General features: G+C 43.0%; 1 pseudogene; it reads right to left on the reverse strand.

Moving 5' to 3' along the window:
• Positions 1-10,751: 10,751 nt before the first annotated feature.
• Positions 10,752-15,405, reverse strand: LOC125553882 (annotated as a pseudogene).
• Between the last annotated feature and the right edge of the window lie 1,968 nt (positions 15,406-17,373).

A 17,373-nucleotide genomic window follows, 5' to 3' on the forward strand; every position in this document is an offset into this window, starting at 1 on the left:
ACCAGACTTGCTCTGATACCAAGCCTGTGGCACCCCATCTCAGAGAAAACCGGAACACCCCGTATTCTAGCCCAGATATCGAGGTGAAGTCTTCTGGAATACGACACTGCTTAGTATAGAACAAACCAGCTCTCTAATACAACACAAATATGAATACAAGGGTCCCGATATTACAATGAATAACACAGGCACGGCGACACTACGCCAACCACGGTTGCTCTATACAAGCAGCATAACAACTCGAAGCAGCGGAACAACGAACGGCGATGATGGACTCCAATCCGCAGGGACTCTGGCTGGAACGTTTATCCTAGCTCATGAACACAGGAACAACAACAAGCAAGCAAGCAATCCAGGCACGACCTGCAAACTGGCATGACACGCCAGGTTAGTACATTGAATGTACTTGCAAGCTCACAATAACCAGAAGCATTCAAGACAAACAACAGCATGGCAATTACAGGTTAAGAAGGAATTATCATGAGATCATCAGGATAACATGTCATGAACAACATGAACATAATATCCCTAGAACAATATGATCATGGCATGAACAACATGAATCTGACGATACCAGCATGCAACATGATGACACTATATGCACCATTTATTCTGCTCGGGTTACCTCGTAACCATCACATGCATCACTTACCAACTTCGGACATTACACGATCATCTCAGGATCAAATCAAGCTTGGTATAAACAATACCGTAGTAATCATCAAATGACCACAAAGAGCTTGATCTTTACCCACGATTCTCGCACAACATCACGAATATCCAACAACTCGATATCCTCGATACCATGGTGATCATTTCGGTGATCCCAACCATGACCAACACCTGGTCTCAACAGTGATCCTTCCGGCGATCATAGCCATGACCAATACCTGGCTTCAAACATTGATCCTTCCGACGATCACAACCAACTTATCTCCTCACCGAACCAGGGTTGTTATTAAACACATTATTATTATTACTATTGACTCATAGTGTGACCGACACGAACTGGGTCCTTATCCGCGGGCGCGGCTATCGATAGATTTCATATACACTCTGCAGAGGTTAGTACACTGTACCCACACTACGGAACCCATGACCTTGCACTCCTATTCGAGTGGACCAACGGCGTTCCGACAAAACTGATCTACTGCCATGACACTCTCCCGGCCACTCCGACCCACTCCCAATTGGGATAGTCCTAGGTGGCCCCGTGTCTACCAAAGACACAACGACCACCGTTGTGGCCAAAACGTCCCTCACGGGGACCGTCCCTCACGGGGACCGGATCCATAACAACAACAACGGGCACACAAGGTTATGTCTGCTTACCGGGCCAGGGTACCGCACGCCCATAACCTTCCCTCGTTGGAGGCACCGGCGAGAGGCATGACAATAGACCCAGTTAGGACCTTCCCATAAAGGTAAGCGTGGTTGCACTGGTCAGTTCGATATGGTGGCATCATGACTCAGCCAATAGTTGTTCAAGTTCAATTTAATCCGGTTAAACTTGAATGCAAATATGTTGAGCCATGATAAAATACATGATGCAATTGCAATGCATGAGCGTGATATCAACAGAATCATGAGGGAACCACATAACTATCCACCATATCAACAATGAATCATATCCAACTAAGCATGGCATACTGACTAGCATGAACATCATAAGTACATACTTCTCTAAAACATAGCATGACCACTAGCATCAAAAATAAATATCATGCAAGAACATATCAACAATGCCATAATGCAAGCATTTAACCAACTGGATGCAATGGAACAAGCATAACCACGGTACTCGGGACAGACGACAGTCATGCACCGAAGACCATTACCAACATCAACATGTAGTACTAGCAAGCATAAGCATAGGAAAGGAATACTTGCAACTAGCATGGCATGACAACCAGGTGCATAACAACATAGCAAGAAAGTAAGCACTAACTCAGAAGCATTACCGAAACAACGATAACCATATTTTAAACAAACAAACATTTAATAAATATTCAAGTTGAAAACCATGGCTAGTGCATGACTATCATGCAAGTCAGTATTGTGGCTTGCCTGGGGTGACGGAGACTCCAGGAAGAAGTGCGGTGAAGCCGCGGAACAAAACGTCAGGCGGGTTTCTCTCAGAGGGGGCTGATTAGAGGCAAGGGCAAAATGGTCATTTTCACTGTGAGACCACCTAGTGAAAATGTTACCAAAATATAGAGCTCGACAAGACGAATAAGTGAGCGCTGGTTTCACCTCAATCGGAGTTACGGTTGAAAAGTTGTGAAGGTTGGAAGAACAGGGACTAATCTGTGAAAAATTTATCACCAACGGGTCCCTGAGTCGATAAGATAGAAACAGATTTGCTAAAATACGCTTTCTGACTTAGAAAACATACTTCAGGCCGAAGTAGAAATAGCAAACGGTTTCAGGAAGAAGAAAACGTACTCTGAGAAATACGTTTCCACTTGCCACGTGGGATGGAGGGGGTGAGACACTGGCGCGTGGGGCCCAGGGAGCAGAGGGAGGGGCCAGCGCTCGTGTCTTCTTCCTCCCGTGCTCGTGCCCCGATCGGGACAGAGGAGCGAGGATAGGGAGGAGGGACGCTGGGGCCAGCCGGCTCAGGCAGCCTACGGCCGAGCCGAGGCCACCGGCGGGGGCGGCGCGGTGCGCCGCTCCATCGTGGAGCAGCAGCAGCGCCCGGGAGAGGCAGGGGCGACAGCGGCTCGCTGGGACAGGGGCAAAGGCGGCGAACTCCGGCGAAGGGCCCGGCCAACTCCGGCCACCTCTGGCCGAGCTGAGAGCACCGGCGGGATCGGGGGAGGACCGCGCACCCATTCAGAGGAGTAGAGGGCACCGGGGAGGACTAGAATGGCCGCGGGGAGAGGAGGACAGAGAGGACCGAGGCGGTCGGGGCGGTGGTGGAACTTGGTGGTGCGGCCATATCCGGCGAGGGGAGAGGGGGTGGGGCGGCTGAGTGGAATGAGGGGAACTCGGTGGACGTCTCGGAACGGCGATGGGAGGATTGGTTTGGCCGGAATCATGCCGAGGCTGAGGCGGCCATGGTGGACAGAGGCGAACTCCGGCGAGATGGGGCGATTCCAGAGGGAAAATGAGGCGAGGGAGGGATGAATGAGCTGCGGAGGGGTTCGGGGTCCTTATATAGGCGCGGAGGAGAGCTCTAGAGCTCACGAGCAAGCTCGCGACCGAGCTTTAATGGCGGGCAGAGGCTGGGCATGACACGGGCATGGAGCTAGCGGCTCATTTATGGCGAACCACGAGGAGGCACCAATGCAGGGCGACGCAGTCGAGCACGGGCGAGCTCTAGGACATGAATGGAGGTCGAGACGAGGAGGGAGGAGACGAGCACAGTGGCCGGAACACGCTAGAGCACGCGTTCAGCCATGACGCAAGCGTGATCACCACGCGCACTGGCGCAAGCGGCGCTCTTTGGCGTGGCCGACCATGTCCAGTAGATTGACCTTCGGGCCCTTAGTCAAAATGAGGAAATGCATTGGTCCAGGGGCAAAGAAGAGATTTAAATTAAGCTCCAAAGTAAATCAGTAAGAAGGTGTTTGTAACTTGTTGTGGTTAAACCAGCTAGGTAACGTGGTAAAGAGTTTGTCTGATGATGATCACACACCAAGGTGATGCTAATCGGCAAAAATCAGACTAAGAGGAGGGGTTTAGATGAGGGTTTCTGTAGAAAGTGTAAAACTGTCCAGAATCAGGGATTTGGATGATACACTCACATACTTGATTTATGTGAGCTTAAATTTGGCATAGATGTGTCATGTCATGATATGAAGCTTCTGTAAAAGTTTCATGCCATTTGGAAATACCAAAGTGGCACTTGCTTCACAAAGCTTCATTCTAGACAGAAACTTTGAAAAATTGCACAGGGCAATTGGATTAACCAATTGAGATAAAACTTAGTGGAGGTAGTTTATATGGATGTAAAAATTCCCTGGAATGTTTTTAGATTAAATGAAGCAATAAAAAATATAGCTGCTTCACAAACTGAAAATCTGACCAGAAACTAAGATTTGGGGTTGGGCTCACATAGATGAGTTACATGAGCTCATATTTGGTAGAGAGTCATTATAAGATCATAGGAAGGACCTTGCAAAATTTCAACTTATTTGGATATGCCTAGCTTGTACTTCCTTCACAATCACTTCCCTCAGACAGGAACTTTGAAAAATTGCTCAGGAATATTTACAAGGAAAATTGAGTTGAATTTTGGCATGAGCCAATTATATAGACAGGAAAAGTTGTCCAAGAAGTTTGAGGTCAATCAAGAAAGTATAAATAGCACTTCCTTTGCAAAGTGCCATTTAGGAAAGAATAGAAAAAGAATTATTGAAGGATTATTTTTGAACATGGCAATGGAATATTTTGCCATATTTGAGCAATATAGTACCCAAAAAATTTATGAGAATTATTTGAGAATTTTAGGAGTGATAGAAATATAGGTTGCTTCTCAACCTAGGGTTTTAAGGGTAATTCCTTTATCAGAAAAGAAAATTCCCAACAAAAGAATTTTGGGTTAGGTAAAGGGTGGAAATAACATGATCTTAGGATGATGGAGAGGGTGACAAGCCACTATAAAACCTAGGAAGACATGATCTTCCCAAGTTTCAGAACCACATAGCCACGGTAAAGCAAAACAAAACAGGAAATCCAAGAAAATCAAAGGAAAAAGAAAAGGGCAAAAATCCAGGCTGTTACATCGCTCTATCCTCATAAGCCCCCACCGGCCCGACGTTGCTCGCCATTTATCGTCGCTCTCTCCACGTCCGCCATGCCCCTGCCCATCCGCGATAGGCGACACCGGAGGTGGTCACTGCCGGAACTAGTGTTTGGTTTTTCACCAGAAGGAAGACGGAGGGAGGAGGCATTCGATTGGTCTTTAGATGGCAATGCAGACTATGAGGAGTTGTTGGAGCGCGACCGCCTGGCGGAGGAGCAGCGTATTGTCGATTTGCACCGCCAGCGGGACATGGAGCAGCAGCGCACCGACGCTCTGAGTCGCGAGCAAAGCGCCCGCAACTAGGCCGACTACGTGGAGGCCGGCGCCCGGCAAATAGCCATGGAGGCTGTCGGGCACGCACGCGTTCGCGACGCCTATTTTTACTACCAGCTCTTCAAGTGGGTTTCCCGCTTAGAAGCCGAAGCTTCGGTGGACCATGCCGGCATGGAAAGGGCCAACACCCGCAAATAATGCGCCCTATCGCACCTCTGGCAAGTCCGAGGCGAGGCGGAGGACGCCGGTGCCAGCGTTTAGCATGTACCACAGATGGCAGCCGACATCGTCTAGTTAGCTAAGAGTAAGTTAGTACTTGTATGCTACTAGAGTATTAGTGGGAGTAGATAGTTAACTTGGCTATGATGGTTGTCAACGTGGAAGTTCAGTACTCTATATGTGGATCAGACCTGTTACTTTGCTCTGAATGTTGAACTTTTCGTTTGAACGTATGGAATGGGCTGTTATTTTTCTAAATGAGTTGTATTTGTCCTCCACGGGTTTAGAGGCTGACTTGTGGGCCTACCAAGTTGACGCATACACAATCAGGAGATGATTGTACGTGGAGAGGATGACAACAGGGACCCGCCAAGGTCATGGCAGTACGCAAGCAAGTGGAAAATCCTTATTTCAAGCCAATAAAAAAAGGGCAGCGATAGGCGCCGGCGGATCGGCTGAACTGTTGGAACGGCCTATCCCCAGCCGTCGGATTGAACTAGTCAGGGCCGTTTGATCTGCGCGCGAGCCCCCACCAAATGAACCGTTGCAGCAGAGATAAACAAGAACTATTGCAACTGTTGTTTCGCCCCACCACAGCGAGGAAACAGGGGGAACGCTTGGTCCCCGCGTCGGCCGTCCCCGATCCGTGGCGGCGGCCGGATCCGCCAGATTTTGGTTTCCAGCTACAGGCTCAGCTCGAGGAGGGGCCTCCCCATCTATCACACGACCTTCTGATTTCCTTCAACCATGTCTTACATACGTGGTAACCTCCTTGCCGCCATGGATTTGGGTTCAAGCTCTGGGATGAGCTCCTCCGCAGTTGATGGCCGAAGGCGGCAGGACCCTGGTGGTAGTGTACCGAGGATGCAACAATATGTCAACCCCGGTATAATCTTCCAGGATGCAGCACATCATGGCCGGGATGAAATTGATCTGGTATGAAAACCAAACCCTAGATCCTATCTCTCACAAAAATTGTTGCAACCTTTGATTTCAGTTGATGAGCATGACATGGAAAAAATCTTCTCTACTACTTGTGTTGATTATTTAGAAAATTTTCTGACAGTGAACAAAATGCTAGTAAAAAATGTTTCTTAGTGGTCTTTGCTAATAAAATGTTACAACTATGTAGTGAACTTGGTACAATGCTACATCCTAAATGCTACATCCTACATCCTATATGCTACATGAAGGAGAATTGGTTCAAAAAACAATGAAAACAGAGGGACATTGCATATCTTCATGATGTAGATGTGCTACATGCTACTACTTTGTAGAAATGTTTGGTGAAGAAAGAATCTTGAATAACAGTATGCTAAGTGTTTTTGTTGTAAAAATTTATGCTATGATTGTAGCAAAAAAACTTGTTTATTAATTTGTGTTTCACATGCCGTGTCCACTATGTTTGGCGTTTTTCTACATGGTTTTTTGATGCAGCAAACAAAAAGTTTGACTTGGGTGCTTTGTTGCAGAATGTCGGTTTGGAGCCATCGATTTTCATTGATGATGATCTGCAAAATGTTATGGAGCAAGAAGAAAATGATGGCATTGATTTGAATGATCCTCCAGGAATGGATAGTGAGGACACCTTACAGCAGAACACGGGTGATCCAGCTCATGTGAATGCCCAAGTTGCCGGTAACAATGCCAATGGAAATGCTTCAGCACTTATTGATGAACCTGATGAAGATATATCATCGCAACCAATTGTCCCTTTTGTTGGAATGGTTTTTGATAATGTTGAAGAATCTCAACGAGTGTACAATGATTATGCAATGAAGATGGGTTTCGGAACACGAATTGTGACATCAAAACACAGTAGGATAAGAGGCTTAGGAAAGAAAGGCATCTTAATCTATAGAGTTTTTGAGTGCATGCACTCTCGGAAAAATCCTTCCAATAATGCTGGTGGAAGCATTTCTGACTGCGCTGCAACAAATCAAAGTGATGATGCTGAAATGAGCTATGCTAGTAATAGAAAATCAGCAAGCAAGCAAGCTGGCACCTATATGGATGTGAGCGACAAGAGGCAACGGAACAAATTGGAGCGGTATAATTGCAAGGCGCATATGGGTGTTACCCTACCAGACGGTACATGGGTTGTGATAGTTTTTGAGGCAGAACACACGCACCAACTGATGTTGTAAAGGGGGCGCCAGAGATTTTGCCGTTCTCACAGAAAAATCCTAGATGCGGACTTGCAATATATCACCTCACTACACTATCGCAACATATCAACAGCGAATATGATGGGCTTGCTTGGAGATGCACGATGTTGTGATCCAAGGAGTTTGCTGTATGTGAAGACTGATGTGACAAATGCAAGAGCAAAGCTGCGAAGGGGCCTGTCAGAGCGTGATTTGGAGCTGACAATCGAGTACTTTGAGAGAAGTCAAGTGGAGAATCCCAACTTATTTTTCTCGAAGCTAGAAGAAGATGGAGCTATTAGGGCGCTTTTCTGGGTTGATGGGAGAACAAGGGCCTTGTATCCAAAGTACAAAGATTGTGTGTTTTTTGACACCACATTCTGCACGAATCACTACAACTTGCCCTTTACTCCGATTGTTGGCATTAACAACCACACACATACTATTTGCTTGGGGTGCGCTTTGTTGCCTGATGAGACCATCGAAACTTTCAAGTGGGTCTTCCAGCAATGGATGTTTGCAATGAATAACGAGCATCCGTTGAACATTATGACTGATCAAGACCAGGCAATGGCTACAGCCATCTCAATGGTATTTCCAGATTCAACACACAGATGTTGCAAGTGGCACGTCTTCCGGGTTGCAGGGACAAAACTAGGAAAGATGCTGGGAAAGGATGAGCCTTTTGCTGAAGCATTCTATGGTTGCATCAATGATTCAGATACCGTTGAGGAGTTTGAAGAATGGTGGAAGCAGATGGCCGAGTTATTTGGTGTGGCTGATAAGAAACACCTCAAGAACATGTGGAACAGCAGGGAGATGTGAGCTCCTGTGTACTTTAGGAATAAGTTCTTCCCATTCACAGGAACAACCGGGCGGTCTGAGGGCCTGAATTCCTACTTTAAGACTTTAAATCATCATGTAGACTCGGTTTGGACATTTGTCCAGCAGTTTGAGCTTTGCCAAGAGCTAATGCTTGATCGTGAAGACAATGATGGCTTCATCAATGAAGTGACGAGACCGCCACTCTGGGACAAGTAAGTCCAAAGTCATGTAGCATTTTTTTAGTTTTCCAGTACAGTGTGGTTGCAGCATTTCTTTGAAACATATGTAGCAATTCTTATTGATGTTGGAAGCTTTTTTGTTTGCAGTTACAACATTGAAAAGAAAGCTGCAGATATCTATACTAGAGAGGTATTTTCCAAGTTTCAAAAACTATTGGCTAAATCAACAGGCTATGGTCTGCAATATCAGCTGCAAGGGGATGTCATCTGGTTTCGCCTTGTTGCAAATTATTGCGTCAACCCAAAAGTGTAGACGGTGCGTGTTGCTCCTAAAGATCAGACATACATGTGCACCTGCAACATGTTTGAGATGTGTGGGCTGATCTACCCACATATCATCTGTGTCATGGTGCACCTGAACGTGCAAACGATACCTGCGACTTACATGCTTCCAAGGTGGTCTTAGAGAGCAACCAACCTTGCGCCTGAACAGTGCGGTGGGCATAGAGCTATGCATTTCAGCGTCCCCACGACAAACACCCTAAAGTTTAACTCTCTATGTCGGAAGTTTGGGAAACTCGCTTCTGATGCATGCTTCAATGATGAAGCTTATAGTTTTGTCTCTGGGCTAATTGATCAGGGAAGTGTTGGGGTTGCTACAATAAAAGCTAGAGCAACTGATGGGGTTGCAGGAGACAAAGAAGCCCAAGGTCATGCAGCAAATGAACAAGTCTCAGGTGGTCTAAGTACATGTCAGCGGGATCCACCCCCCGTAGGACTGCGGAACCCACCAAAGTCAGCAAAGAAGGGGGGGCAAAGGAGAAAGAGAAGCACAGGAAGCCACTAATTGAGATTCAGAAGATGAAATGAAGAAGAAAGCAAAGAAGGACGCGACGAAAACGAAGAAAGCTTCAAAGCCAAGGGAAAAGAAGACTCCATGAAAATATTGTGAAGATGAAGATCACAACGTGAAGGATTGCCAACTCCTTGCAGTTTTTCTTGCTGTGAGTGCGAGAGCGAAAGCTTTGTGTGTCGAAACAATCCTTACACTTTAGGATATTTTTGTGAGGGAAAAAATGATGAACTGCCTTGTAACACCCCATGGCTTATGATAAAAAGTTGTGTTGACTAGCTGTGAATGTTTGTTTTGTGGGATTGCAACATATTACTACATGCGTGGTTTGAAAAAAAAGTAGAATGTTCCTTTTTACAAGAGTTGATTTAAAAAAATTCTTATTGTTATATGTTTGTGAGAGCTTACTTTTTGTAGTATGATGGTGCCAAAATTTGTAGAATTTTTTTAAAAAAGCAGAATGTGGGTTTTTCCTTATTTATTTTTAAAAAATAGTACTCAATGGTTGTTGTAACCACAACTTGATCCATGTTTAAAAAGAACATGTTTTAAGCTTTTGAAAAGCATGGTTGAAGCTTTTGAAAAACATGGTTGAATCTTTTTGGAAATATGGTTGAAGCTTTTAGGAAACATGTTTGAAGCTTTAAGAAAACATGTTTATAAGATTTCTGAAAAGCATGGTTGCAGCTTTTTGAAAACATGGTTGAAGATTTTGTAAACAAGGTTGCAGCTTTTAGGAAACATGGTTGAAGCTTTTGAAAAACATGGTTGAAGCTTTTGAAAAACATGGTTGTAACTTTTTCAAAATATGGTTGATACTTTTTCAAAATATGGTTGCAACTTTTAGGAAACATGGCTGAAGCTTTTGAAAAGCATGGTTGAAACTTTTTCAAAATATGGTTGAAACTTTTAGGAAACATGGTTGAAGCTTTTGAAAAACATGGTTGAAGCTTTTTAAAACATGGTTGAAACTTTTTCAAAATATGGAAGAAACTTTTTCAAAATATGGTTGCAGATTTCAGGAAACATGGTTGAAGCTTTTTGCAAACATGGTTGAAGCTTTTTAAAAAATGGTTGAAGCAAAATAACAAGTTTGAAAAGGAAAAAGCCTTGAATGATTTAAAGTGTTGATTTAGCTGTACAACAAAAGTTGGGAAAGGAAGCTTATTTATATTATGCTTCCAGCAAAAATATTGTAGGGATGTAGCTAATTTGCAGGTAAAATGTATATTTTGGCTCTGCAACAAATCTAGGTTGTAGCTATTTCATGTGAGCTTCCAGCAATTTAAGTGTGTGACAAGAGTATCATTCACATATTATTTTTAAGAAAATATGTTTTGAGGGGAAAAATGCACAAAGATTCCCTTGAAACTTCGATGGATGAAGTTTGAAATATTTTCATATTTCAGAACCAACGAAACAAAAAACAATTGTCAATGCATGATCATGTTGGCAAACAGAAGAACGCATCCATTAAAAACATAAGTGCATCATCCAAATATCAAGTTATCATCGGTTTACATACCAAAAGGACACATATGTTTACTGGAGGTACCAGCAGTTTACATACGAACGCGCACTACTCTAATCCTATCAGAACGCTACCACCTTGGACATGATCTAGACCTAACGAAGAAACAAGCTTGTTCATCTTGAACCTTCCAGAAAATCAAGCCGCCAACTCATCCTTGAACGCCCGCTCCTTTGGGGCATTGTTCATTGGGTGACTGAAAAGGTTGTATGCCACATCCATGCGGTATCGCGCCATGTCTTCCTTAAAAAATGAATACAAAAAGTAAGCAAGTATGATACTAGTTATTCTTGTGTTGCATGAGTATTGAAAACAAAAAGTAAACAAGTATGATACTAGTTATTCTTGTGTTGCATGAGTGATGAATGCAAAAATTTCACATCCATCCACTGTAAAAAATTGATATGGATGTAGCAAAATTATGATATGGATGAAGCAAAAGTAGAATGTAGTTGTAGCACACTAGACATATGGATGTAGCAAAAAAGCCTAGTAGGTACGAACTTAAACCACATATGAAGCAAAAACAAAACATGGTATTCTTCTGTTGCATGAGTATTGAAAACAAAGAAAGTAGATTGTAACAAAATGAGAAGACAAAAAAATTAAAAATGTGTACCTGCTTGAACTCTCTCATTGACTTCCCATCATAGTTCTCCACATATTTGAGCCCAAAAAAGCCACAATCACATCTGTGAGATAAAAAAAGTTCTCCATCATACTTCCCATGCGTAGTTGAAAAAACAAAATGTTGAAATGGAACACATGATTGAAGCAAAGTTCAAAAAGAAAACTCACAGGGTATCTTGCTTTGGGTAATCCTCTAGGTTAACACGGGCAAAGGATCCAACATTGACATTGAATTCGCTGCACTCTTGTGCGAGGGGTGCAAAGTTTGTGATCTAGCATCGAAAACACACACAAAAGTTTAAAAAATAAAATGAGGTGTGTAAAGATGACAATATGGCATTTATGTAGATGAATCAGAAGGGTAAACAGAAAAAATAGAGAGCATGAGCCTACCAGGTTATTGGCTTGCTTCTTCAAAGGAGATTGTTTTCCTTTTGAATGGATCGAGTCAAATACATTCCACTACTTGTGAAGCAAGTTTGCGCAAACAACTATCCAATGGCAATCATGAAAAATTGTGAAAAAGAGCCAGAAAAAAATAAAATAAAAGGCAAAAAGGTACTCAGAACATGTAAAAAATGTTACAGCCGCGTCACATCATTGGTTCATATTTGAAAGTATTTTGTGGTGTGAAACAAAAGAAAGCTCTCGTGAAACTTACGAGGTCAAACTTTTGAACCTTGAACTTTGTCATAGCCCTTTCAAACTCAGGCATGAGTTTTGCTGGTTGGAAGGTTGATGGGTCTTGTTTTAGTAGGATCTACATACAATAAAATGATTAGTGTGTGTTGCAACGAAAATGTGAAAGAAAGAAAGGAATGAAGCATTGCTTGTTTTTACAAAAACTTACCCCCGGGTGGACTGAGAAAATGTATTTCTTCAAATCCCTTTCTTTTGCTGCATGGGATGCGAGGTTGTTCATCTCGATACATAGTGACATAACCTCATCATTCATATCCCCGCGAGGCTTAAAGCATACAAGGAATTTCTCGTATCCAATGAAAAATCCACCTAGCTTGGTGAAAGGTGTCCTGTCACCATAGATGCAACTGAATGAATCATTTGTTTCGAGCAGAAAAAAATAAAAAATAGAAAGCAAAAACAGATAGGGCTTAGGTAGCTCACACTTGTTCATTGGGTTGTGATTTCCTCAATGGTTTCCTATGCTTTACAAAATTCTCATACATTTCTGCAGCCTTATCGACCTTTTGCTTCTTTGCCTTGGTATTTTTTATGGTGGAACTTTGGCCATCCTCTTCTTCCTAGTGTTCTTATCATGTGTGCTAGGGCCACAACTTGCATCAACAAATTGGTCTTCTGTAGCGACCATCTTAGGAGCTGTAGCAAAAAAACAAAAATGAATGATTTTGCAAGAGATTGTACAAAAGTAATTTGCTGGAACCACACAAATGTGAAAAAATGATATGGATAAAAACAAAAAGAAATGATTCAAGAGGAAGGAAGCATACTTGGGCTGTCATCATCGTCTGAAACAGGAAACACGGGGATGTTTGCATAGATGGGGCTGACTGTGCTCTTCTTGATTGTAGGCTCATCCGTGGAATGCATCATCTCATAGTCTTCGGAGCCCTTTGGGAACAACTCACAGGATGGCTCGTCGTCCCAAATGCCGGCTGTCGCACTCCTGGGTGCATCATAGAAGAGTGGGGGGCTGTGAGGTGAGGCATTGCCTTTCATCTCGAAACTCACTCCTTGTTGCTCACGAGTTTACGCAGCCTCTGTTGCAACTTGTAGGTTCAATCCAGTGACTTCATCCTTGTTGATGCTAGGTGTTGTACCTTGAGCTTGAGCTTGAGCACCAATGTTGGCATTTGCAGCTTTAGCATCATTCTCTTTTCCGCGACATTCGTCCATGATAGGTGCTTCAAAGGAAAAGTTGGGCTCATTGGTAGCTGTGATGGCATCTCCAACATCACGAAGGAGAGCGGCCATCCGGTTGCACTGCAATCCCTTTAAACATTGTCCAAACTTTCCTACTACACCATCCACCTCTGTTGCAAAAATACCCTTGTGCTTGTCGTAGAGCATTTGAAACTGAGTTGGTACCTACAAGAAGGCAAGTGTCCAACATTTTAGTGACAAGTATATCCAGATTTTGAGAAGTATGGATGTAAAAAAACACAAATGTGGGTGTAGCACATTAGAGGTATGGATGAAGCGAGAAACAAGTAGGTGTGCTGCTGTGTCACTATGTATCAAATAAACAGTGTGATTGTAGCAATTTACTGTCATGGATGAAGCATAAAAAACAAATGATCTATACCTCTAGGTAGCAAATTATTGATATGGATGTAGCAAAATTATGATATGTTTGAAGCAAAAACAGAATGTAGTTGTAGCATACTAGACATATGGATGCAGCAAAAAAGCCTAGTAGGTATGAACTTAAACCACATATGAAGCAAAAACAGAACATGGTTGTAGCACATCAGAATGAGGGATGCATCAAAAAAATATACACTTGCAACTGGGTATAGTAAATAATGCAAAGCAAAGGTAAACAGGAAATGAATACAAAAGAAAAAGATAGTGTAGATAGGGAAACAGTACCTTTAGATCTTGCATGCTAGGGAATGATTGCTGCAGCCAATCGTTGAGCGATGATGATAGGTGTGGTTTAGCATCAACATTTTGTTGAGCCTTGTTTGATTGAGAGTCCTTTGCTTGAATGTCATCGCCTTGAATTTGGCTTCCTTGGCCACTAGTTCCTTGGCCACTAGGTGCTTCAGCACCAACTCCCTACCCACTGGCTGCTTCAGCACCAACTTCCTGTCCCATGAGTTGTGCTGCATAGGGGGTGTTGCACAAACTCCGGATCTAGGAAAACAAAACATGAGGGGAAACAAATAAGAAGGCTGCCATAACCTAAATGGAAAAGCAAAGATTGCTACATGCAAATTCAGTGAGCAAAAAACAAGGGGGGTGTTAATACTCCATTGGCAAAGGAAAATACATAGGCGGGATGTAGCAAAATTACTTGGGTGTGTTTCCCGTAGAAAGGTTGGACAAGAGTGAGCTTGTTCTTGTCAACTTTATCCAACTAATCAAAATCCTTTTGGCAAACAAAGCGTATCCTCGGCACGGAATAATCAATGGCATGCTTATTTGGGAGGCCGGCCGGGATATCAATATGATCCATGTATATGATCTGCATAGAAGGGAAAAATGACATTAGCCAAAAAAACATAAATGTGAGCTACAGAAATGTACAAAAGGTTTCATGCAGCAAAGAAAAAGATCGATGTATTTCATAATGTTGTGTTGCATACCGCTAACATGGGAAGGCATGAAGCGATCTGAAACTCTGCTGCTTTTTATGTATTTGCTTGCATCCTCTTCTTCTCTTGAAAGACTCCAACCTCCTCCATCACTCGTGCCAACAAGTGCTCATCCCAAGAGAATTCATGCACCAAAGACATATCTTCCAAGGAAGCTAGATACTCGAGATTCACCATATTGCCAGTGCCTGGGCACAAAACTATTGCCAACGCAAGGAGTTTCCAAGTCCTATTTATCATAACCACCTCCTCATCGTTGCAACTAGTGAGCAACTTGACAACATGGGCGATTGGAGCCCTGTTCCCCTCCTTGTAGATGCTGCGAAGATCATGTTCATCACTCTTCTTAAGAAGCTTCACAGGTCTATCACCAGATGGCACATTGAAAATCCTTTTCACCATGAGCTTGTTGAAGGTGATGGACTTGTTCTTGTGTTTGAACTTAGAGAGTATGTGATTCGTGTTCATCACAACAAACTCAATGAGCTCATCGGGCACCTTGAAAGACCGGATGTCCAACAAGTCTCCAAACGGTCCCTGCCTTATGATTCTCCATTTTTCCGGTGATACTTGCTTCCCAATCTCAGCCAGCCTTTTTGAGTTAAACCTTGACTTAAAGACACATATATTGCCTTTCTTCTTGATCTTCTCCTTAACCTTCTTACTCCCCTCATTCTCACCAGAGGTGCCTGCAACATATGCGAAAAGGAAAAAAACAAGTCAATAAAACCCTAAAACTGCATCATCAGTAGCTAGCAAAAAAACATACATGAACACCTAAAAAAATCTGTATGCAACACCTACAAAAAAAATCGGATTTTTAGTTAAACATACATAAACTTGCTAAGGGGTCATGAATGTACATATTTGTATGCAACACATAGGGATTAAACAGTACGTTTAGGTGACCGACAGCCAATTAGCATCACCAGGCACAACACCTGTTGTGTTCCAGTTATTTAGGGAAGGAACCCTGTTGTGTTCAATAGATGCAAGCAAACACCAACAGACCAATCATCAGTAAGAAGTGATTGACTTGTAGGTTTATTAACTAAAATACTGCATAAGGCTAGGTATGCAGGGCTATTTGATATTAATAACATCAATAGTAGCGCGTTGATGCCGATGGTGCTCAGTTATCAGATGTATAGATGTACCAACTAGACTGTATATATCTATATTCAGCACATACATCAACATAGCCCATTGGAAGAAGGGAAACAGAACCTTTAGCATTACTAAATTGTAATTTTTGAACAAATTAAATGATAACCTTATTTAAATTCTGGAATTTAAAGAAATAGGCAATGAAATTCTCCTAGTTGAGAAGATAGTCATCTTGTAGGGCACTGAATTGACCCATGCTCAAGCTCAAAATAGCTTAGCAGTTTAAAAAACAAGGTACTAGAAATTCAGTAGATTGCAAGGAATACAAACTTCCAGGCAAGAGGTCAGGTCACCACTTGATCTTGGCACCAACCAGATCAGGCAATTAGCTACTATATTAAAAAACTACTAAGAATTTGTGAATGAGTTCTCAAGATTTATCCGTCGCATACACAGTTGGCCCCAAAATCGGACAATTAGCTTCCACCGCTTGACGAACAGGGAATTAATAATCTGGTACTAGAAATAGATCGTTTGAAATACTATAGGGCGACAAAAAGTAGTTGCCAAATGCTTTGGCATCACAAACCCTAAAATCGTGGAAGAACAGATCCCTCACAAACCCTAGGTCCTAGATCCTCTGCTTCAACCTGACAAAGTCGTGGAAGAACAGATCCCTCACAAACCATAGGCCCTAAATCCTCTTATTCAACCCATGACCACAACCTGACAAAATGCATGCCGCATCATCTACCCCCCTGCTGAGACAGCCGGTAGGAAACCACGACCACGCACCACATCACCAGATCGCTAAGGGGTGGAGCAAGGACAGATGCAGGGAGAAAAGCACGGGCGCAGGCGGAAAAATTACCTGCCGAAGGATCCATTAGACACAGGGGAAGGGAGATCCGTCTGATGATCCACAAGTATAGGGGATCGCAACAGTTTTCGAGGGTAGAGTATTCAACCCTAATTTATTGATTCGACACAAGGGGAGCCAAAAAATATTCTCAAGTATTAGCAGCTGAGTTGTCAATTCAACCACACCTAGATAACTTAATATCTACAACAAGGTATTTAGTAGCAAAGAAATATGATAGTAGTGGTAACAGTGGCAAAAGGTAACGGTAGCAAAAGTAATAATTTTGGTGTTTTATAGTGATGATAACAATAGCAACCGAAAAGATAATAAGCGAAGAACAATATATGGAAAGCTCGTAGGCATTGGATCGGTGATGGAGAATTATGCCGGATGTGGTTCATCATGTAACAGTCATAACATAAGGTGACACAGAACTAGCTCCAATTCATCAATGTAATGTAGGCATGTATTCTGAATATAGTCATACATGCTTATGGAAAAGAACTTGCATGACATCTTTTGTCCTACCCTCCCGTGGCAGCGGGATCCTAGCGGAAACTAAGGAATATTAAGGCCTCCTTTTAATAGAGTACCAGACCAAAGCCTTAACACATGGTGAATACATGAACTCCTCAAACTATGGTCATCACCGGGAGTGGTCCCGATTATTGTCACTTTGGGGTTGCTGGATCATAACA

The sequence above is a fragment of the Triticum urartu genome, chromosome 4 (assembly GCF_003073215.2).
Source record: "Triticum urartu cultivar G1812 chromosome 4, Tu2.1, whole genome shotgun sequence".
Classification (NCBI taxonomy): Eukaryota; Viridiplantae; Streptophyta; class Magnoliopsida; order Poales; family Poaceae; genus Triticum; species Triticum urartu.